We start from the raw sequence: 24141 nt of genomic DNA on the forward strand, positions 1-24141 counted from the left end.
TAGAGACAATATAAAAAATTATTTAAAAAAAATAAATGTCCATAATTCAAACTAGTGTTTCTCTAGAGACAGTAAAAAAAATTATTTTAAAAAAATAAATGTCCATAATTCAAACTATTGTCTCTTTAGAGACAATATAAAAAATTATTTAAAAATAAATAAATGTCCATAATTCAAACTATTGCCTCTCTAGAGACAATATAAAAATTTATTTAAAAAAAAATAAATGTCTATAATTCAAACTATTGTCTCTCTAGAGACAATAAAAAAAATTATTTAAAAAAAATAAATCTGCTCAAACTATTGTCTCGGATTTGCTCCTGCCAAAAATTATTTAAAAAAAAATTAAATTTGCTCAAACTATTGTCTCGGATTTTCTCCTGCCAATATATCTATGTATCCATCTCTATCTACCTATCCATCCATCCATCCATTCAACTACATGCATGTCTGGATATACATATGTAAGCCTGCAGATCTATGTTTTATAGTGTGTGCTCTCCTAAAAGTTGGGATATGTGTGCACATTGCATTTATAGGGTGTGCCTTGGGAAGTATGTATCCATTTTGACTTTTTCTCCATCTCATTTGCAAGGAGAAAAGATATATTGAACTGGTTAACATTAAATAACAAGGACTTGACAATTACTGTACAATAAATAAACCATGCTCATCCTAATTCAGGGACCAAATAAATTCCCTGGTCCATTAAATTAGAGAAACATACACTAGAGAAAATTCAGGAAAACAAAAATATTCGATAATACAAAAAATTACAAGCTACATAGGCAGCATCCTCAAAACTGCTAGCACAAAATATTCGATAATACAAAAAATTTAATCCTGATTCAGGGACCAAATAAATTCCCTGGTCCATTAAATCAGAGAAACATACACCAGAGAAAATTCAGGAAAACAAAAATATTTGATAATACAAAAAATTACAAGCTACACAGGCAGCATCCTCAAATTTCCAGCGCTCTAGTTGCACCTCTGCTTCAATTAGGTCTCTCCGAGCTTTCTTCCTATGATAAAATATTGGGCAGTCACGACTGAAATAAGGATAGGACATCAATGTAAGTATAAAAGAGATAGTAATTGTAAAAAAAAAAACATCCTATTAATTAAAAACAAATACATGATCACACAAATGTTACAAAATACATCCATAATGTAAATTTAAATCATGTTATGAAAATGTAATACTATGTAATAATTGAAATATAGCATTGAAAAACCTTGTGCAAAGAACATCTTGGTGCAGAGAGCCTTGGCACCGCTGACATTGTGTCCATAGTCTACCAAAGAGCATTTCTAATTCCTTCACTGACATTGATCAAATATTAGTGTCATATGATAGAAAATCTAGGTGAGAACAATAGACACAAGGCCTACTTTAAATTCTCCAAATAAAGAGTAATGGTATTAGAATACCAGCTTACCATTTGCAGCTGTTTTCTGATACAATTCTGATTCTCTTCCTTTGCAATGTGAAAAAAGTGTCTGATCTTCTTTGTTGCAATGGCAACATGAAATCAGGTAACATCATGAATTTCAGTATGAAGCAACCTAACCAGACATTCTTATTATAAGAAAGCTAGAAAGTTTCTTACAAGGAGAGCAGGCATGGAATCATGCAACCTCATAGATTTTTCCACATCAAAAAGATGAACCCTCGTAGCTTTCTAAAGCGCCAAACTGAAATAATAGTTACTCTCATTTGTGCACTACTATAAGCAAGGAAACCGCATGCAGGACACCCTCTACTTGTATTAACTAAATACCTGATAGGTGTTTTACAACCAATACAACTGAGTTGTTTCTTGACAAATTTCATAATTCCACTATTTGAAGGAGTTGATATGGAAACTGCTCGTGTGTGACTACCATGAAGAAGCTCCTTGCTTGCATTCTTCAAAATGGGCTCAAATATTCTCTACAATGGCTACAGAGCAAAAACAGGCACTAATAAAAAACACTTAGCTGGAAGAATTACTATCTATCAAGATATATTTGAAACACAGGTGAAATTTTCAAAAAGAGCATAAACAGCAAGTGATGATGCTTTGGTCTTTCACCTTGCTCAGTTGATTCTGCAGATAATATTGTGGATCAATAGGGATGTTATTCTCCAGTACGTAAATTGGATCCTCAGATTTCTCATATGCCTGAGCCCAAGTAAACACATTAGTCATTATATCCATAATCCCTCTGTAAATTATGCCTCGAAATAAAACATAATAAAATAATTAAAATAATCATTTTTTAGTGCAATATCGAGACTTATGCTGAGCACAGAAGGGGTTAATTATTACCTTGGCACCTTTTGCAGCCTTTATGATGACATATGGAACGTGATCACCCACAGTTGGAGCAGTTGCAGCATCCCTCTATAAACCAGGGGTAACTTGGCTTTAAAACACAACAAAATAATTAAAATTTAGTGCAATATCGAGACTTATGTTGAGCACAGAAGGGGTTAATTATTACCTTGGCACCTTTTTTCAGACTTTATGATGACATATGGAACACGATCACCCACAGTTGGAGCAGTTGCAGCATCCCTCTGTAAACCAGGGGCAACTTGGCTTTAAAACACGACATCAATTTAAAAAATCCAACATTGGACTCATTGTCAATAAAAAGCAAAATATTACAAGAGTCTTTAGATGCACTGCAGTAATAAAAATAGAGAGATAGGATTGAAATGGAACCAGAAGGCATTGTACCATTCATTATAATTTTTCTGAGAAGTTATTTCCAGTATTTACCTTTCGCATGCGCTCAACTAGTTCCACAGGTGCTACCTTGACTGCATAGTCATCTCTAGTCTTTGTTAGACCCTGACTCAACAAAGAGATTGTTAGCACAGGAAAACAAAAATGCCCTTAAGAATATGCTGATAGCCTTGATAAAGGATATGACCTGCAAACATCTGTTTCTATCGCAGCTAAACAATAATCAATTTTTCTCAGCATGAGATTAAAAATGCAGATATATTATATATTGTCATGTTTTGATTCTCTTCAATTGTATAAGAGCCTCCCTTGACACTTCTTCCTCCCATTGCTAGCAGTAAATATTGACTGAATCCCTTCCAATTACAGAATGTAGGGAGAAGAAACATGACAGACTTAAAAACGAAACTTCCATGGCCTGCCCCAACTAGGTATATAGTATATACTTCTAACACTTGAAACTAGGAATATGTAATATGTGACTTTCTCGCAATGTAAATCTCCTCTTCCCCCTATCATATTTTATCCATTTCAAAAGTAACAAATGGTCAAACAAATTTGGTCATAAACATGCAGAAGGATTCATTGTTCTCACCTTAGTTATCACCAAAAGTGACAAATCCATTCTGTTCATTAACAAGTCAGAAATAGTGTTCTTGACATACTGCACTGCACCAGGTATGTCACGATCAATGAGTATTTTGTGAAGGCACTCTGTAACCAAGTTCTTCACCAGCAGGCAATTGTCCCTTCGTACTGTTTCAAATGCCTGTTGATATGGAATATTTAAAAGATCAGGAATATTTAATAATTAAGAAGGTATCAAATAAATTATTTTTATAAGAGCATTTTGAGCCTTCACAAACACTAAGGCCTGTCTTTGCAACAAAAAGATCAGGTTTGTCACCTTCAGTATCCATTTTGTCATAAGCATCTGCCTTTGTCCACAATAACCCAGCATATCTTTTCTTGCTGATCAACAAGAATGGGTAGTATATTTTTTCAAATTCTAGTTTAGTAGGCTGCATAAAAGCATATGTTAAATAACACACTGATTAGATGCCAAAGATGCACCAAACAGATGCAGATAAACCACAGAAAAGAATAAATGATCATCTTGTCCTTTGCATATTTACAAATATCTCATGGAAGTGGAATGTCAAAAGAAGATTAGTTTTAAAAAGAAAGGTGATATTAAAACATTCATCCCTACAAAAACATCATTAACAACCCTAGAGGCTTCACGGATATTTAAAATTCTTGACACTGTACCACTAATATAATCTGAGGCTTCCCTCACTAGCGTCATGGCCTCTTCTATATTTGGTACACCAAACTGTATCATAACTGAATCTATATCTCCATATACAACCTAGATTCAGATATAAAAATATAATATCAAGATTTACAGTAGAAATCTTGGTTAGGATCATATCACCCATTATGATTTCAAGAACTTAGACTATCACCAATACAATAAGTGTACTTCCTGTCATTACTGATCCAGTTCAAAGGTTACAAATGCCTTTAGTTGCTAAATAATAGCCTACCTCAGCATTGTACTGGTAACCACCAACTATTGTGAACCTTTCTTCAACTAGCCTCTTTGTATGCTCTATCATTTGATGGCCTGACAGGTGGAAAAAAAATGAGATGATTAATGATATGAAATTTTAAAACAATACGTAAAATCGATATTGTCTGATGGAACAGAGAATGTGTCAAAAGATCAAACTGGACTTGTAATCAAAATATAATAAGAGGGCCTAAGCATATCATCTTAGTTGTACAAGTACACATGACTAATTAATGCAATTCAAGAACTCGATCTTATTTGTACAAGATTGTCAATTACAGTTCATACCCAAAACATTATGCCAGGAGGAAGAAAAGAATTACATGGATATAATTGATGCCCAAAAATAATCAATGTGAATGGCTGATACATGCATATATAGAATAAGAGAGGACTGCAAGCATCTCTATCTTGTAAGTAAAAGAAGCACCAATAACATTACAACTAGGAAAAACAAGGGGAGAATCAAGGTGTCCATGGATTTAATGTTTTTTTTCCATGGAAGAACTGTGAAATTACCATAGCTCGTCACACTCGACGAAATCTCCAAACAGGGCAATTGCCCAACAGTGGCACCAGTAAACCCATAAACTGAATTCGCACTTATCTGTAAGTGCGCACAGTCAAAACTATTTTATGCGTTTCACCAGCATACCAAGTTTTACTTTTATTCCATGTCCAGGCCATAATTAATACAGACTTGACAAAGTTGTAATTACCTTCAAAGCCAATTGTTAGCCATCCAAGATAGCATTTTCAAAAGGATCTTTATCCTCCTAAACAAGATTACAGGAAGTTAAAAACTGAGATTCTGAGTGGAAAAAATACAAGCATGTAACATGAACATAGGAAGCACTTACTTCACCACCTTTAGGTCTGCCTTGGTTCTTTTCCTGGAAGCCAGTAACTCTTCTAGGATCTCAGGTAATATGCCCTAGGAAACAATAAAAAGAGCATTCAATTTAGCATCATCGAAAATGGTCGGCATATGATGGTTAAAAAGTAAATAATGAAATAAGTATCAGCATAGTGTTTGACATGCAAAGACATTAAGGTCTTAGCATCCTACTTTACTTTTAATCCTTTCTAGTAGCATAGCTTCTGGTGCCTATGTTAGTGTTACAACGGTACAACTATGCATTATACAGCTGGGATGACTAGGACAATGTATTGGGATCTCATCCACATAGCAATTTGACTGCTAAAGTCTACCATACATGTTAGGTAACCTATCTACTTTTTGTACATTGATGAATCAACCAAATATGAATCTGAATCTACTGAAAACTTCAAAATATGTATCATAAAAGTAGCCTAGGGTTTATTTTCCATTATCCGAAACTTCTTCAGAATCTCAATTGCTTACTTACCCATGTTCGAGGACCAGCTTACCTCAACTCAGCCAAACCTCCAAGACCAAGAAATAATACATGTAAACTTCACTTGCCAGTTTCTTATTGCACCTTGGGATAGAGCTTTTTAAACTAACTGTTAGGACCAGGTAATCTACATACAACACAAATATAAGCATATCAAACTTATCATAATCAAACAAATAATAAAATTTAGGACCTGCAAACATCTTAGTGATGCCCATAATCTGTAAGTACTCATAAATCCATGAGTACCAAGCACAAGAGGCTACTTTAGCCCAGAAAGGGACTTCTTCAACTTGCACACATGGGTATCCCATCCTAACAAAGATATTATATTTGAACCCAAGCTAAAACAAAACCATGAATCACTCTTCTTGCCACCTGCATCTCTGGCCCTGTCAAAATCCACTAAAGCATGCAATAGCTCAAAGCACTGTGCCAGCGTGCCCTTTAAGTACCTCACATAACTCAGACCAAGGAGCATATTTGCAGCAACCTCAGCTCAACCATATATTAGCAGCCAAGCTGGACAATAAATTGGTGTCTGAGCCCCCCTTGTTTGTGAGACAAGGGATCTCATGCACACAACAATTTGACTGCTAAATTCTACCAAATATGTTAGGGAACCTATATACTTTTTGTACGCTGACGAATCAACTGAATTTGAATCTTAATCTACTGATAACTTCAAAATATGTATCATAAAAGTAGCCTATGGTTTATTGTCCATTATCCGAAACTTCTTCAGAATCTCAATTGCTTACTTACCCCTATTCGAGGACCACCTCACCTCAACTCAGCCAAACCTCCAAGACCAAGAAATAACACATGAGGTGTATATCCTTCATGTCAACTTCACTTGCCAGTTTCTTCTTGCACCATGGCATAGAATTTTTTTAACTAACTTTTAGGACTAGGTCATCTACATACAACACAAATATAAGCATATCAAATTGATCATAATCAAACAAATAATACAAGTTAGGGCCTGCAACAGTCTTAGTGATGCCCTTGATATGTAAGTACTCATCAAAAAAACAAAGTATCTTCAAAATTTGTTTTGTTGCACACATAATTAGTTTATGTTTGGACCCTCACAACCTAGTGCACTCCTTAGAAGCTAGAGCGATGCACGTTCAAGTTATTAAAATTTAACACATCTCAATCTTTTTTGTCCTCTTTTTGGGAGGCGCTACATTAATTGTGGGTGTGGAATGCTCATCACATTGAACACCCTCCTCATTATTTCTGTCTCCCATTCGCTGAAATTCAATAATGGTTTCCTGCCAAGGTTCAGGAATGACTATTGAATGATTTTGTGCAATAAGAAAATCATTATGTGCTTGTATCTCCTCCCCATGCTCACTCCTAGATGTTTCACCTAATTCCTATACACAACACACTTTAACTTGTTATAATAACATTAAAACCTCCAATTGATTTATTGCATTATTCATATAATATTATAAACAACTAACCTCGGATCCATAACCAGTAATTATTTTTCCCCTCGATTTATCATGTGTTGGAGAAGACCTTGGGAACCATGTAATACAACATATTTTAGGTCTTCCTCTGAAGCTTCCTTTTGAAACTGGTGAACCTACATTAACAAAGATAATCATATCTATAAGGTAAAATAAATAATAAGAAACAATTAACTCAACGTGACCATGGTTACTTTGCCTAAAATAGAAAATATAATAGATGGAAATATCACTTACCATACCACCACGAATACTATTATATCCACCAGAGCCTAATTTGTGAGATCCAATTTTTGACACCCTAGCTTTGGGTTGCTTTTCTTGTATCTCGTAGGCGCCTCTTAGCTCCTCCTTGTGCAGATGGTGTATAGTTTAGATTTCTAAGGACTTTCCTCTTAAACTTGGCATCTTTCATAAGTTCATCCCACGTCACTTGGTCTGTGATCCAAGCTGGATGTGGATACATCAAGTTTTTTGTCAACTTTGTCCTTAAATTGGACCTCTTTGAGTGCATGTATTTACTTTCAATCTGTAAAATAAGTTCCTTATCAAATCCAGGATTACCAAATGCTATTACTACATCTTTAAATAGTTCCTCTTTTTTGGCATTGGCTTGTTTCCTCCAATCCATTTGGATGGTATTTCCAAATAATTCTTCTGCACGACGAAAAATAAAGTGATAAAATTTCAGCCCTATTTCATCCTTCAAGACATTTCTTTCTGAAGTGAGAAAGATTGTAACTTATTGCATTCCTTTTGTGGTCACCGATGATATTTTTGTAGTCTTGGGGATTGAGGAAGGTTCCCTTATAGATACATTAGGCACTGTGTCACTTACTTCCTGCATTTACAATGAAATTGTGGAACTATTAAGAACCCAACCAAAATATGAAACTATTTTTCATATCTAAAATAATTATCCTAAACCTAACAAATGAAATTATAAAAAAAATAAAATAATTTTACCTGTTGATCTCTTGCAGGAGCTACACTCTCCAACAATGACATTTCCCATAACTGAATTTGTTCAATTATTTCTTATCTGATTTGAACATTTGCAGGAATATCTGGTAGGAGCCTTAACATTCTTGTTTGTGAGTCTATAAGACTCCTCAAAGAAACTTGTTCTGGTCCTGGTGGGAGAATGCTGGCTAGACCCACATTTGATGTAGAGGGCATGTTATGGGGTTCTGGTCTAGGTGTAGATGGCATAACATGAACCTCTATACTAACAGATTGTGTAAAGGGCATGTTATGGGGTGCTGGTCTAGGTGTAGATGGCATAACATGACCCTCTATACTAACATATTGTGTAAAGGGCATGTTATGGGGTTCTGGTCTAGGTGTAGATGGCATAACATGACCCTCTATACCAACAGATTGTGTAAAGGGCATGTTATGGGGTTTTGGTCTAGGCGTAGATGGCATAACATGACCCTCTATACCAACAGATTGTATACTTGTTGGAGTCACCCTAGAAACATCCTGCAAGGCACAAATATAAATAATAAGATGGAATAACAGATGAATAATGTTGAAATATGTAACTAGGTTCAGTCTTCATAATGACATATCTAATCACAATTCTATGTAATTTATGTAAAAAAAGGAAAAAGAAGATTATTTTTGTTATGACTGAGGCATGGGTTTCATGAACACATGAAGAAGTAAGTCCCATTATAGAATGACAATATCTCGGAAGACTCATTAAAAGAAGGTCATGAAGGTGGCAAATGATCAATGAAATGTAGTGTAAAGTTGCAAATAATCACGGCAACCAAAATACTAATCACTACAGATAGGTGTCCATGAGGTATGTATAATAATTCTCTTTTAAAGGGTCCATCATAAGATGTAGTAGGGTTGAATTTATGGGTTTATATTTTAAGAAATACCCTAGTATTTAGAAACCTTAATCTTAAGGTATTTGTTCCCTATGATTTGATTTCTAGGGCATGGGATAAACTCTAGAATGACATAAAGGGAAAAGAGTATGATCTAATGTTTAAATTTAAGAAACCCTAAAAAGGCCTCTTGATTACATAAAAACCCTAAAAAGGTAACTTGACATCATGTTTTGGAATAACATATTGCTTGGGTTACTTGCTAAAATAGTATTGTATGTACAAGAAGAAAAAAACAGATGGGGTGATCCATTTGAAGGCATGATGTAGCTCTTCGTAACACCTCATAAATTCATGGAGTCGTTGTGCAAAAACTTTATTAAATATATGCCCTAGATTTCTCAACAAATAACATAATAAAACTCACATAAATAAATGGTTGAATCTTACATCTTGCATAACATTAGATGTATATGGGGGCATTAATGATCCCTGCTTGCCAACATTGGTTGTATTGAGGGGCATAAATGAATCCTGCATGCGAACAAAATGCATGCTTAGTAAACTGAAGTAAAGCATACAAATACAAGTAAAGAGAAGCTTGGCTGCTTGGATTGGGACCTAACCCAAGAGCGTCATCCCTCTGAGGTAACTCAGTGCTAGCTCAAAAAGGATTCCATCTTCATTATCAAAAAGTAGCAAGATTACATAAAATTTTCATAAAATAGTAAGCTCGAAATTTGAGTAGAGTTTACACAAGAAAAGAAAAAAGTCGACCCTAGTGAGTCCCTAGGCCTCTCTACTTATACATATGAAGATACCAACAACTTCCTTAAAATCAGGGAGGCTTGTCTCCCAAAACTCGAGAGAAATATCAATCATCTTCCACTTGCTCGGCTGCCTTCTAGTGCATGATTTGGTTCCTTGTACTCCGAGCTGAATAAAGGGAAATTCTAAGTGAGGAGCAATAAATGAGGAGGATTCCCTCGTATAAGTCCTCTCCTATGTCTACTTTGAGTTATTGTTGTAGTTTGATCACTAGATCCTTGACTTTGACCTCAAAATCCATCAATAATCTGCATTAAATACATGTTAGACCACATCACATAATAACTAACTCAACTCACCCTATAAGCATAAATATAATCATAAATTCATACAATAAGCTAAGAGAATGGTTGATTTGACTAGGTTAGGAGGTAAAATGAGCCCATATAATTATCCATTTATGAGGCTCATCATCACCCCCTACTGAAGGTGTTGCTCATCCTCTGAGAAACCTAGTCAATCTCTTAGTCTTTCATGGCCCTGGTGGCCTCCCTAGCATTCCAGGCTTCTGATGTGGTCTACTCATGTTCTTCATAAAATCCTACCTTTTTGTCTATGTCCTTCCACTGCTCCTTCTCTTCTTCTTCTCTTCTGCCTTCCAGCATGCCTAATATGAGTGGAGGACTCAGTTTGAGGCCAATCCAGTTGACCTTCAGCCTTTGCATGGAGTGCTTGTACATTGGCACTCTTTTCAATGCCTCCTTCAGCCTCATGGGGGAATGGTATTCTCTGATCTGCAAGTTGTGGGGTAGGGTGTTCCATCTTCTCATGCATGCATGCATACAGTCATCCCCAAGTAGCCTAAGCATATCTTCAAAGTGTGCAATGGCTTGTTCCTGATTGGCTAGATATTTAGGGGCAATCTGAGGGTCATTGGCAAGTAGGTTGTGTGTGTTGATGAGTGCCATAGGATTTTATGGCTCAGCTCTTATCATCAATGGTTCATTCTGCTCTTTTATTAACAATCTTTTCATTTCTGTTGCCCTCAATTCTTCATGGTTCATCCATGATGCCATGGCCATTAATTTCAAATCCCCTATCTTGGCATTGGGGTCCCACACATTCAGGTCTGTGAGGGCCATGTTGTGTAGATAGAAATTTGCCATATTTTCTTTGTCCTCAAAGGTGCTTTGGTCACAAAAATCCATGAACTACCTATAGTCTTGGAATGGCGTTATGCCTCTTTGTGCCAAAGTTTTTATTTGGAATTGAAGCCATTGATCCTTTAGATAGAGGCCTATTGTGGCCAGCAACAACACCCCTTCTTATTTATTTTTATCATTAATATTAAATAAGTGGGGACCCTTATTAAAATAATTTTAAAAAGTAAATTAGTGCCTGAATAAAACCTACTATCATAAACTTAGGAGAATACCCAAAAATCTAAAAAAGACTTGAGTTTTATGATAAGTTCGAACAAAACAGTTCCCTTAATAAAAAAAAAAAACGTCGCATCGCAAAAAAAGTAATGGATGCCTTCCTACAAGCTGAATCCTAAGACTGTGAAATCATGATGTGAAATGATGCACTAGAAGACACTCATCGCATCGCATGCCTCAAATATCACTTAAAACCGAAATGCCTCAAACTGCCGATATGCGATGGTGCATCTCGCAAATCGCATTTTGCAGAAAACACATTGAACGGATAATTGCCACACGCAACGGATAAGCAAAAATTGCGATTTGTGATATTGCGAGGAAAATCGCAAAATCGCCTTATCTCAAATCTTTAGGGCTCGTTGTTTGAAAAAGCTTTTTCCATAAACTGATGCCCAGTTATGCACGTTAATGTTAATTAATGAATTAGTTGGCAATCATTAATGAAATATGGTTTTGATCTAATTGAAGAGCCATTTCACATAAGGTGATATATTTTATATGTTTTCGACATTTAAAGCTTTCCCATCACCTTTTTCTTATCATTACTCTTGCCTCATTTGTAAAATGCAGGAGCGAAGAGCAAACAAGTATACGTAGCAGTGTTCAGAACATTATGGGAAAGAAGGGTAAAGCTCTGAGTTCTAAAGATAAAGAAATGACGCCCTTATACACGGACACCACCTGTAACAAAGATGTCGGCATTACTACTTTGGAAGGCATGTACAGTCTACTCGAGGAAGAAAACCCCAGAATAATGGAGGTTACAGCTACTGCTAGCTCACACGGGTCTTCTGAGGCGTCTATTACAGAACTATCATGTTCGTTCTTGCATCGGATAGCGGCGAGGCACAAAATTCTTCCACATACAAACATGGTCAAATGGGTACTGGATAGTGTTGATATCACAAACAGACAATTTAAGGCTCAGAGCCAAGAACTTACGAAGTCGTTGTTTCCACAAAATTTAAGGTTTATATCCTCTAACAAAAAATGCGCAAGAGGCAAAAAATAGCACCAGGTAACCCTGGATCAAGGAACGAAGACAATTTCCAATGCGTGATTAGCGCCTATCACTAATCGCGCATCGCCAGGCAAAACCCCTTGAGAAGGAAAGCCTCTAATCGCTCAGTCACCTGTAAGCCTAGAAATTTGTAGGAAAAAGTGCTAAAAGTGAAAGGCAAAACTTGAACTCAAAAACCAATGGTATTTATCAAGGATATCCTCAAGTGGTATGTAAATACCTACCAAATGTATAGCATCTACAGACAAGCTGGAGACAGAAGGCTCAAGAAAAAGCAGAGTCCATCAAAAGGTTAACCAAGTTGAATTGGGATTCTTACTAGACATACTTGGTAAGACCACACAGCCAGTGCATGACTCTCAAAACATCATTAACTATACTGAGAAGATGATGACAGCTCTTGTCGATTCTGTTTTCGCAGGACAGCTAAAGTTGGAAGTCGGCCAGCCAACTCTCCTCAACCAAATGCTAAACGCTTGCGACTACAAGGAACAGATACATAGATAGTTAGTTGTCAGTTTTAGTTTTAAATTTAGTTTTAGTTTTAATTTTTCTTTATTTTTGCCTGAAATGAGGACGATCATTTAAACCGCATCCTACATTTTTTTAATAAATTATTTTTAGATTTAGCTAGTAGTATTTAAACCCTTCTCATGCATTTAGAGAAGGGTCCTGAAATTTTTCAAAACCCCTATCCTCAGAACAAGCACTTTTGCACCCTCCGAGGAGGTTTTGATGAATGAATGGAACAGGATTTATTGATATCTGTGTTTAATATCTACTACTGATGTTGCACTTTTGTACTCTTAGTAGATGTTGGATTAAGAAGAGATAGATCATTATTGCTAAAGCTCATGAGTAGAACTAGTTATAAATGGCACTTTTGTCTCTTAACTATTTCTGCTTATGTGTTGAGGTGATATTCATGTTTAGTTATTTATATATGAATGCTTGAATGCTTGAGTTATCATTTGGCACTTCTGTACGGTGATAAATATTTATTTATGCTTTAATATATGAGTAACTTATTATGTGATATGATTTTCACAATTGTTTCGTCTAACTTTTTATACGAAATGGTTTATTCTTATTGAATTCTTTTCTCATAGCAGTTGAATGATCTTTATTACCAATTTCCATTTGAAATTATTTTAGATCGAATAACAGAAAGATTACATCTCGAGTTAGTTTTAGAATTAGATATTTTTGTTCATTAGAATACAATTGCATGTTGTTAGATTAGATTTAGAATAAAATCATTTTACTTAGGAATTATTAGAAAGGAAATATCAATTCTCAACGAACGCACACATAGATTGGGAAACTGGTCCCATATCCCCAGTCGGACCCACTATACCAAACAGAAAAGGAGCTGCTAACCAAGGTCTGGACCGGGTGGGTATCCCCCTTGTTGTAGACCCAATTTTCGGGGTTTCAACATATTTTCCGCTAGAAGGAGGGCCCGAACTGTGAATGGCAAGTAAATCTAAATCTAAATACCATTCTGAGAGTAAATCACCCTCACCATCCCCCCCGACTTCTCCATCGCATTTAGAATCTTTAAATTTTGAGTGAGAAGTCGATAAAACAACAACCACTGCCACAAACTCGAATATTTCAGAGAAATCTACTATTGAACCTCCTGAAGTTGAATATTTGATTCCTAAACTTTAGTGATTTTCTATATCACCCCAAAGATCTGAAAAATCTCAAGGTAGTGTGACTTCGCTATATAACCCTACTCATCCTCTTACCAGATTGAAGAGTGAAAAGTTTGGTATTGAACCAACCGAGTTACCTCTACCTACAAGGAAGAGAGCAAGGAAATCACCTAAAGGGTCTGATAGCGAGGCTCTTTCATCATCATCATTCATCTCAACCTCTCCATCATGAATTCAATGATCCACCCCTCCACTTCAGATTATTGTCCACCAGTCCACTAGAACTTCCACATCTCCTTCTCAATCATCTGGAACTGTAATATCGTCATCTTCCCAACTGCAAGGATCATCTTCTGCATTTTCCTCTATTAGTAGTTCAACAATGGCCCAAACTCCATGGAATAACCCAAGGGCAGTCTTAATGCCTACGCCCTTGAGTCAAATACCAACCCATCCTGAAAAATGGTTGCCTAAGTTTAATCCTGAAGCAGGCATGCTAGCAGAAGAACATATTAACAACTTTATGTTATCTATAAATCTCAATGGGGTTACTAATGAAGACGTTGTTGTCCGGCTCTTTCCTTACACTTTGCAAGGAGCAGCCGGATCATGGTATTTCTCATTACCATCCGGATCTATCACTAGTTGGGATATTTTCCAAGAACAATTCTTGACTAAGTTCGGTGATGACAGGTCTACTGCGACACTGATCAATGACCTATCTAACCTTAGGGCTGAGTCAAAGGAACCTATCAAAGATTTTAACTCACGTTTCAATAAACTTTTGAACAAAATTCCCACTGCTTCCAAGCCTAGCGAAGAAGTTCGAAGTGAATGGTACATATCTGCTCTACCATCAAACATAGCAATCTTTGTTGATAGGGCTAACAAAACAACTTTAGCTGACAATATGAAGGAAGCAATAGCAGTTGAGAAATGTATCATAGCCTTAGAAAAGAAAAAAGCCGTTGATGAACGAAAATATAAGAAGGTTACTTTTCAAGAAGATCCAAAGAAAAAATCGAAAGACCCATTTGATTTAGAAGGATTGTAGAAAGTTTTGAAAACCATGTCTAAAGAAATGGTTGACATTAAGAAGCAAGTAGCAGAAAATTCTTCTAAAAAACCATACAAGCCTTATAGAAGAAATCCTTCGACTGATTCAAAACCTCCCAATTTTATTACAAATGTTGAATCAGAAGAAGAAGAGGAGGAAATTGCTAACGAAGAGCCTACCGATGAAGAAGAAGTTGTAGAAGTACAAGGTATGTGGGATTTCATCTTACCAAATGAAGAGGATCAAGAGGCATCGCTAGTCAGTACTAGAAGTAGAAATCAACTCGATCCTTCTCAACCTACTTCTAAGCCAAAGAGCGCAAGCTCAATGCCTAAGGATAAAGTCGCAGCTAAGAAAACATCACCCAAAGCGACTCAAACAAGCCCAGTCCAAACAGATTCACCAACTCCATCTAAAATGTTGATTGTTTTTGATGAGATGGAGTATAATATTATAGAAGACATGAAGAAGACTAGGGCTAACATTACTTTTTATGAATTGAGCAAGTTAAAACATCAGCAAAAGATACTTTTGAAAGAATTGCACGCAGTACCAGTTGCACCTCTGCCCACCGTTGTAATCTCGCAAGCTTCCCATGAGATGGGAAGACCTCCAACTAATGTGACTAATAGAGTTGATCCAAACGATATCGCTTTAATTGGAGGAAGGTCAAGATCTCATACTCCCCCATTTCTTCTTACTTACGAAGTTTTCAACAAAAATTTGCATAATTGTTTAGTGGATTCAGGAGCTTCATCTAATATCTTACCTAAATCAATATGTGCAAAGTTGAACGTTCAACCTCAAAAATCAGTAGTACACATAGTTCAGCTGGACCGGTCGCAAGTTGAAGTGATCGGCGAACTAAATCAGGTTACCATAAGGTTGTCATCTAATCTGAAGGTATGTCAAGTTATCGACATTTTAGTTGCAGATATTCTAGAATTTTATGGCTTAATTCTTAGCAGAGATTGGTATGAAAAGCTTCATGGATATTTTGCAACTGATTGGTTGCATATGTGGCTCCCTTACAATGGTAAACCAAATCAAATAAAGGTTGAGCAAGAAAGACATCAGAAATACATAGTGACAAAATTGGAAGGAGAAAATAAACCTGTAGCATACAACAAAAATATAATTGGCAACTATTCTGTTGATTCCTTCTTAGGAAATTTCAATGCTCATACTTCGCCTTACTTATAACATTCTGTTTTATCTCAAGTAGAAAACTTTTCTCAAACAGATAGTTCTAAATGTATTAATTTTATAGATAGTCCTGTAAATAAATCTTTATTTTGGAAGTTATTTTTTGATGGTTCTAAGTCTAACAAGGGAGCTGGAGCAGGATGCGTGTTAATTAGTCTAGAGGGAAACAAAACTATGCTAACTTGTAGACTTGAGTTCGATTGCACCAATAATACTATAGAATGCGAGGCTTTAGTCCAAGGATTATACAAAGCAATCGGATTAGATATCAAATATCTACAAGTCTTCAGAGATTCTGAAATTGTTATCAGATAGGTATGAAATACTTTACATTGTCTATCATGTCATTTAAAGCATTATCAATCTTTAGTACAAGATTTGACTGAACATTTTATAGCATTCAATATTTCATCAATTCCCAGAATCCAAAATGCTAGTGTTGATCTCTTGGAAAATGTAGCTTCCAAGCTCATTCCCTTAGAATACTTTAGCCCTGATAGATTTTCAATCGAATTAATCTTTAGACCCTCGATTCTTGATAACATTACCAATTGGAGAATATTCAACGATGATCCTGACATTGTAAGCTTCCTCAGATTAGAGGGATCTTACACCAATCAGATAATTGATGAGGACCAACATGATAGACAATTGCAACAAAATAACACTAACAATGCTATGCCAAATTCAATAGTAAAATTGGAAGACCTATATGATTTGAAAGATCGATTCAAAAGATATACCAATTCAAAACTTCAAAGTTCAACTCTGAACTATGAATTAGTAAATCTAGGAAATGATACCAAGCTGCAGAATATCAATCTAGGTCTTGGCCTAGTTCCTGAAGAAAGATTAGCGTATGTTCATCTCTTGAAACAATACAAAAACGTCTTTGCCCGGAACTACGACGAACTTAAGACTTACGACACTTCTATCATTCAACATACCATCCCAATGATAAATGATGAAAAACCTGTCCAGCAAAAGCTGAGAAAGATCCATCCCAATCTAGAAAATCAAATCAAATCTGAGCTCAATAAGTTATTGAAAGCCAAAATCATTTTTCCCGTTCGACATTCTAAATGGGTTTCCAATATGGTTCCCGTTAGAAAGAAAAACGAAGACATTAGAATTTTCATTGACTTTCAAAATCTTAACAAAGCCTGCCAAAAAGATAAATTTCCTTTGCCTCCCATGGAGAAAATATTACAGGTAGTTGCAGGATCAGAGTTAATGTCATTTTTAGATGGTTTCTCCGGCTACAACCAAGTTTTGGTCCATCCCGATGATCAATTAAAAACCACGTTCAGAACCAAATGGGGTACTTATGCATACCAAAAGATGCCTTTTGGTCTGATCAATGCTGGTGCCACATTTCAAAGGGCCATGGACATCGCATTTAAAGGATTAGTAAACAAATCAGTAGTAATCTACTTGGATGATATAACTGTATATTCCAAAAAAAGAGGCAATTATATCAGAGATTTAAAACAGATCTTCCAACGTTGTCTAAGGTATGAAATTTCACTTAACCTGAAAAAGTCCTTTTTTGCATTAAGTGAAGGAAAAATTCTTGGATTTATAGTGTCAAAATCTGGAATCCATATTGATCCCAACATAATCAAGGAGATTTCTGAAATACCCTTGCCGCACAACAAGAAAGCTATGCAATCCTTCCTTGGCTAGATTAATTTTGTAAAGAGATTTGTTCCTGACTTTTCAAGGATCATATCTCCCTTACAAGTAATGATTAAAAAGAATTCAATCTTCAAATGGGGCCAAGACGAATATGAAGCATTCAATCTGATTAAACAAGCGATTGTTAATGCCCCATCTTTAGCAACTCCAAATTTTTCTAACCCTTTCATTTTATATACATTTTCCTCTGATATATCATATGTTGTGATACTCTCTCAAGCAAATCAAGACAAGGAAGAAGCCCAAATTTCCTTTTTCAATTCAGATCTATAAGGGGCTGAATTAAATTATTCAGACGTCGAGAAACAATCTTATGCTGTTTTCAAAGCGATCAAACATTTCAGACCCTTTCTGCTTAAAACCCATACAAAAATCATAGTACTGTTTCCAGCAGTAAGAAATCTCTTAGTACAGAAAGATGTGGGTGAGAAAAGAGCCAATTGGGTTACTGCCTTACAAGAATACGACGTAGAAATTAAACCAACAAATATTATAAAAGGTCAAGGCTTTTGTAAAATGTTGGCTAGAGCATCGCTTATTTCCGAAATACCATCTTCAGAAGTACAAATGTACGAGGTAAGCCTAAACGATGTTGAATCATTATACGTTGATATCATATTTTATCTAAAGAACGGATATGCCCCTTCAAATATAGATTATACAAAGAAAAGAGCCCTAAGGTTGAAGGCTAAACAATATCAGCTCGTGAACGATGTACTTTTTAGGATGAATTATGATTCTGTTCTCCTTAGATGTCTTGAGAAATCTGAAGCTGAAAAAGTGTTGCAGGAACTCCACGATGGACCAGCAGGTGGACATTATGCTGGAGATGCTACCGCACATAAAATCTTGCATGCTGGCTATTATTGGCCCACATTATTCAAAGACGCACATAGCTACGTAAGGAAATGTCAAGTTTTTCAAACTGCTACTAAGAGACAAAAGAAACCATCATTGCCTTTACAACCAGTCAACATTGAACAGCCTTTTGATCAATGGGGATTGGACATGATAGGTGAGATCATTCCTCACTCTTCTAAACAACATAGGTATATCCTTACAGCTACAGATGATTTTACTAAATGGGTAGAAACAGTTCCTCTCAAGACAGCTAATGCCGAACATATCATTGATTTCATAGATCAGTTCATAATCACCAGGTTTGGTTTACTCCTTGCTTTAATGTTTGATAATGCATCATATTTTTCTGGCAATGCTATGACTGAATTTTCACTCAAGATAGGTTTTAAACTTAAATACTCTGCCAATTATTACCCACAGGGGAATGGATTAGCTGAATCAATGAATAAAAACTTAATCAGAATCATTAAGCGAACCATTGATCAAAATCATAAGAATTGGCACAAATCCTTAATATATGCTCTATGGGCAGACCGAATAACGCAAAAAGCCTCCATTGGCACTTCTCCCTTTAATTTAGTTTATGGGAAAGAAGTGGTCCTTCCAACTCATCTAGCGATTCCCTCTTTGGCCTTAGTTCAATATATTGATGAAACACCAACCTCTTCCTTACAACTAAGGCAGCTGCAAATCCTTAAGCTAGAAGAGCAACGAGAACAGGCTAAAATAACTCATGCTCATCACCAAGCATTAGTAAAAGCTTCTTTTGATTCAAACATGATATCCAGAAAAGACTTTCAGATGGGAGATCTAGTTTTAAAATGGGATAAGGCTCACGAGGAAAAGGGAAAACATACGAAATTTCAACGAATGTGGCTTGGCCCTTTCCAAATTGCAGAAATCATAGGTCCATCTACTTTTATGTTATAGGATTTAATAGGAAAAAGAGAGTCTTTACCTGTTAACGGGCAGATCCTCAAAAAATACTTTCCATAGGAGATCATTCTTCTATTTTTGTAAATTAGTTTTTCCTTTAGTTTAATAATAAAACTAGTTGTAAATGGTTACGTTTGGAATTCACAAAAAGACAAGTATTTATTTTAGATTTTGTTTTTTTTCGCTTGTATAAATAGAACTGATTTAGAAAATTGGACATTATTATCGAAAGATACAGTCAAAGGCGATAAGCCAGAATATGATACTAGTTCCAACCTTGTAAATTTTGATAAAAAGTGACCTTTAGTGGGAATTTGTTTTATATCAGTCAAATGAAAGGTATCAATAACAAAAAAAAGGTTCTCTGTAGAAAAGCTCTTTCCAAAAACTCTACAATTGTCATCCAGAGCTATTCTTAAGGAAACAATGACTTCCTCCCCACTTAGGGAATTATGAGCTTGAAGGAATAATCCAGCGATACACTTTAACTTAAAGAATAAGAGGTCTCATCACGAGCCGACTTATCATGATCATAGATATTATAGCTTGCTGACTTTGCAAAAACTGCATATCACAACAGGGCAATGACTCGAGATTGTTGCAATCAAAAGACAAATGGTCTCATCACGAGCCAGCTTGTTCAGCAAAGTTATAAATCAAGTGAATGGCACTGTCATAATTTGGCTACCAAACCAAGGAATTATTCTTTGAGGATTAAAAGAAAATAAAAGCAATGAGTATGGATATGGATTTCCCTTTGAAAGTTGTACATTTTTCCAAGTAGGATACAGGATCATTTCTGGGTAATAGGTAACCCTGTGGAGGCTATAAATGCCTGCTGGCAGCAGAGGCTCCACCTACGACAAATGAGCATATTTAAAACTAATTTATAGAGAAGGCTTTGATTTTATCTTTATAAACCAAGTAGTGACTGATGTAAATACAATGACTAGCTCTAGGAAGTAAATAACCAAAGTTAACATAGAAGAAGCAAACTATCATTGACAGCTAAAAACATGGTATATTTTATCTTTCTATAATAAAGTTTTATTTTCTAGAAAAGATTCCGTTTTGGAAGATTAGAAAAATTCAAAAGAAAAGCAAAGATAATTGGTTCTTCCAAGTGAATCGCCAATTGTTGTGGCCAGAAACAACCCCCCTTCTTATTTAGTTTTATCATTAATACTAAATAAGTGGGGACTCTTATTCAAAAAATTAAAAAAAATAAATTAGTGCCTGAATAAAACCTACTATCATAAACTTAGGAGAATACCCGAAAAATCTAAAAAAGACTTGAGTTTTATGATAAGTTTGAACAAAACCGTTCCCTTAATAAAAAAAAATGTCGCATTGCAAAACAGTAATGGATGCCTTCCTACAAGCTGAATCCTAAGACTGCAAAATCACAATGCGAAATCACTCACTAGAAGACACTCATCGCATCACATGCCTCAAATATCACTTAAGACTGAAATGCCTCAAACTGCCGATATGTGATGGCGCATCTCGCAAATCGCATTTTGCAGAAAACACATTGAATGGATAATTGCCACATGCAACAGATAAGCGATATTGCGGTCTACGATATTGTGAAGCAAATAAAAAAATCTCCTTATTGCAGATCTTTAAGGCTCGTTGTTCGAAAAAGCTTTTTCCATAATCGATGCCGAGTTATACACGTTAATGTTAATTAATGAATTAGTTGGCAGTCATTAATGAAATATGGTTTTGATTTGATCGAAGAGCCATTTCACGTAAGGTGATATATTTTATATGTTTTCGACATTTAAAGCTTTCCTGTCACCTTTTTCTTATCATTACTCTTGCCTCATTTGTAAACTGTAGGAGCGAAGAGCAGAGAAGTATACATAGCAGTGTTCAGAACATTATGGGAAAGAAGGGTAAAGCTCTGAGTTCTGAAGATAAAGAAATGACGCCCTTATACACGGACACCACCTGTAACAAAGATGCCGGTATTACTACTTGGGAAGGCATGTACAGTCTACTCGAGGAAGAAAACCCCAGAATAATGGAGGTTACAGCTACTGCTGGCTCACACGGGTCTTCTGAGGCATCTATTATAGAACTATCATGTTCGTTCTTGCACTGGATAGAAGCAAGGCACAAAATTCTTCCATATACGGACATGGTCAAATGGGTACTGGATAGTGTTGATATCACAAATAGACAATTTAAGGCTCAGAGCCAAGAACTTACGAAGTCGTTATTTCCACAAAATTCAAGGTTTACATCCTCTAACAAAAAACACGTAAGAGGCGAAAAATAGCAACAGGGAAGCCCGAATCAAGGAACGAAGACAGTTTCCGATGCGCAATTAGTGTAATCGCACATCGCTAGGAAAAACCCCTCATGAAGAAAAGCCTCTAATCGCTCAGTTGCCTGTAAGCTCGGAAATTTGTAGGAAAAAGTATTAAAAGTGAAAGGCAAAACTTGAACTCAAAAGCTAGTGGTATTTATCAAGGATATCCTCAAGTGGTATGTAAATATATACCAAATGTACAACATCTACAGACAAGCTAGAGACAGAAAGCTCAAGAAAAAGTAGAGTCCATCAAAAGGTTAACCAAGTTGAATTGGGATTCTTACTGGACGTACTTGGTAAAACCACACAGCCAGTGCATGACTCTCAAAACCATCATTAACTCTGCTGAGAAGATGGTGCTAGCTCTTGCCGATTCCATTTTCGTAGGACAGCTAAAGTCAGAATTCGGCCTACCAACTCTCCTCAACCAAATGCTGAATGCTTGCGACTACAAGGAACAGATACATAGATAGTTAGTTGTGAGTTTTAGTTTTAAATTTAGTTTTAGTTTTAATTTTGCTTTATTTTTTCTTGAAATGAGGACGGTCATTTAAACTGCATCCTACATTTTTGTAATAAATTATTTTTAGATTTAGCTAGTAGTATTTAAACCCTTCTCATGCATTTAGAGAAGGGTCCTGAAATTTGTCAAAAACTTATCCTCAGAACAAGCACTTTTGCACCCTCTGAGGAGGTTTTGATGAATGAATGGAATAGGATTTATTGATATCTGCGTTTAATATCTACTACTGATGTTGCACTTTTGTACTCTTAGTAGATGTTGGATTAAGAAGAGATAGATCATTATTGCTGAAGCTCATGAGTAGAACTAGTTATAAATGGTACTTTTATCTCTTAACTATTTCTGCTTGTGTGTAAAGGTGATATTCATCTTCAGTTATTTATATATGAATTCTTGAATGCTTGAGTTATCATTTGGCACTTCTGTACAGTGATAACTATTTATTTATGCTTTAATATATGAGTAACTTATTATGCGATATGTTTTTCACAATTGTTTCATCTAACTTTTTATACAAAATGGTTTATCTTTATTGAATTCTTTTCTCATAGCAATTGAATGATCTTTATTACCAATTGCCATTTGAAATTATTTTAGATCGCATAACAGAAAGATTACATCCCGGGTTAGTTTTAGAATTAGATATTTATGTTCATTAGAATACAATTGTATTTTGTTAGATTAGATTTAGAATAAAAGAATTTTACTTAGGAATTATTAGAAAGGAAATATCAATTCTCAACACACACACACATAGATTGGGAAACTGGTCCCATATTCCCAGTTGTTGACACCTAATCCTCTGCGATTGGGTGAATTTTGAATGTGAATAGTCATCAAGAAGATGAACTGATCAGTAAAATTCATGTATATAACAATAGCTACCTAATGAAATAAACGAATCAGTTTTTCTGCCAAGTCTGGAGTTACTCCTGGTCTGACATGGTATCAGAGCCAAAGGTCTCGAGTTCGAATCACACCCGGCTTGCGCTGGGGGGGAGATTGTTGGGCATTGGATAATCCAGCGCTCCCCATGTGTTTTTTGACATGGTATCAGAGCCAGTTCTTAAAATAGTTGTAACTCCCTTCATTTCTGTTGTTGTCCTCTGTCGTTCTGACCTGAGCTTTGTCCTCAAACGCCTCTATCATTCTGCCACACCTGCGCTGCCCTGAATTCACTCAGAATCCAAAACCGTTCCAGTGCCTCTAGGCTCTGTCCACTAACGCATCTGTCCACTGAGCTTTTGATGCCAAAGATCCGTTGTGGCGGTTGAAGGTAAAGTGACTGCTGTTTGAGGGGACTCGAAAAGATGGTGTTGAGAGTGGGATAGAGCCATTGTAACCTGGAAGCCATTGTTATCACTGTATTGCCTGTATTGACAGTGATTCCGTTCCGCGGACGTTTGGGCAGACCCATGAGCTAGGCCGGTGTATTACCCGCCATCCTTACTCGATGCTATATTCTTCTGAGTGACCACACGATGAACTTGCAGTTCACGCAATGCCATGAAGTAGTACCATCCGCCATATCCCAGAACTTCAATAACCTCATACCTCTTGTCTAATTTGAACAATTTCACTTGCGTCGGACGTATATCTTCTCCACGATATTCCACTTGTACTA

General features: G+C 36.0%; 1 pseudogene; it reads right to left on the reverse strand.

Annotated features, from left to right (window-relative positions):
- Positions 1-907: 907 nt before the first annotated feature.
- On the reverse strand, positions 908-23934 carry LOC149237659 (DNA polymerase delta catalytic subunit-like; annotated as a pseudogene).
- Between the last annotated feature and the right edge of the window lie 207 nt (positions 23935-24141).

The sequence above is a fragment of the Pinus tabuliformis genome, chromosome 8, assembly GCF_031772625.1.
Source record: "Pinus tabuliformis cultivar Carrire ecotype Pingquan chromosome 8, CPIR1, whole genome shotgun sequence".
NCBI classification, from domain to species: Eukaryota; Viridiplantae; Streptophyta; class Pinopsida; order Pinales; family Pinaceae; genus Pinus; species Pinus tabuliformis.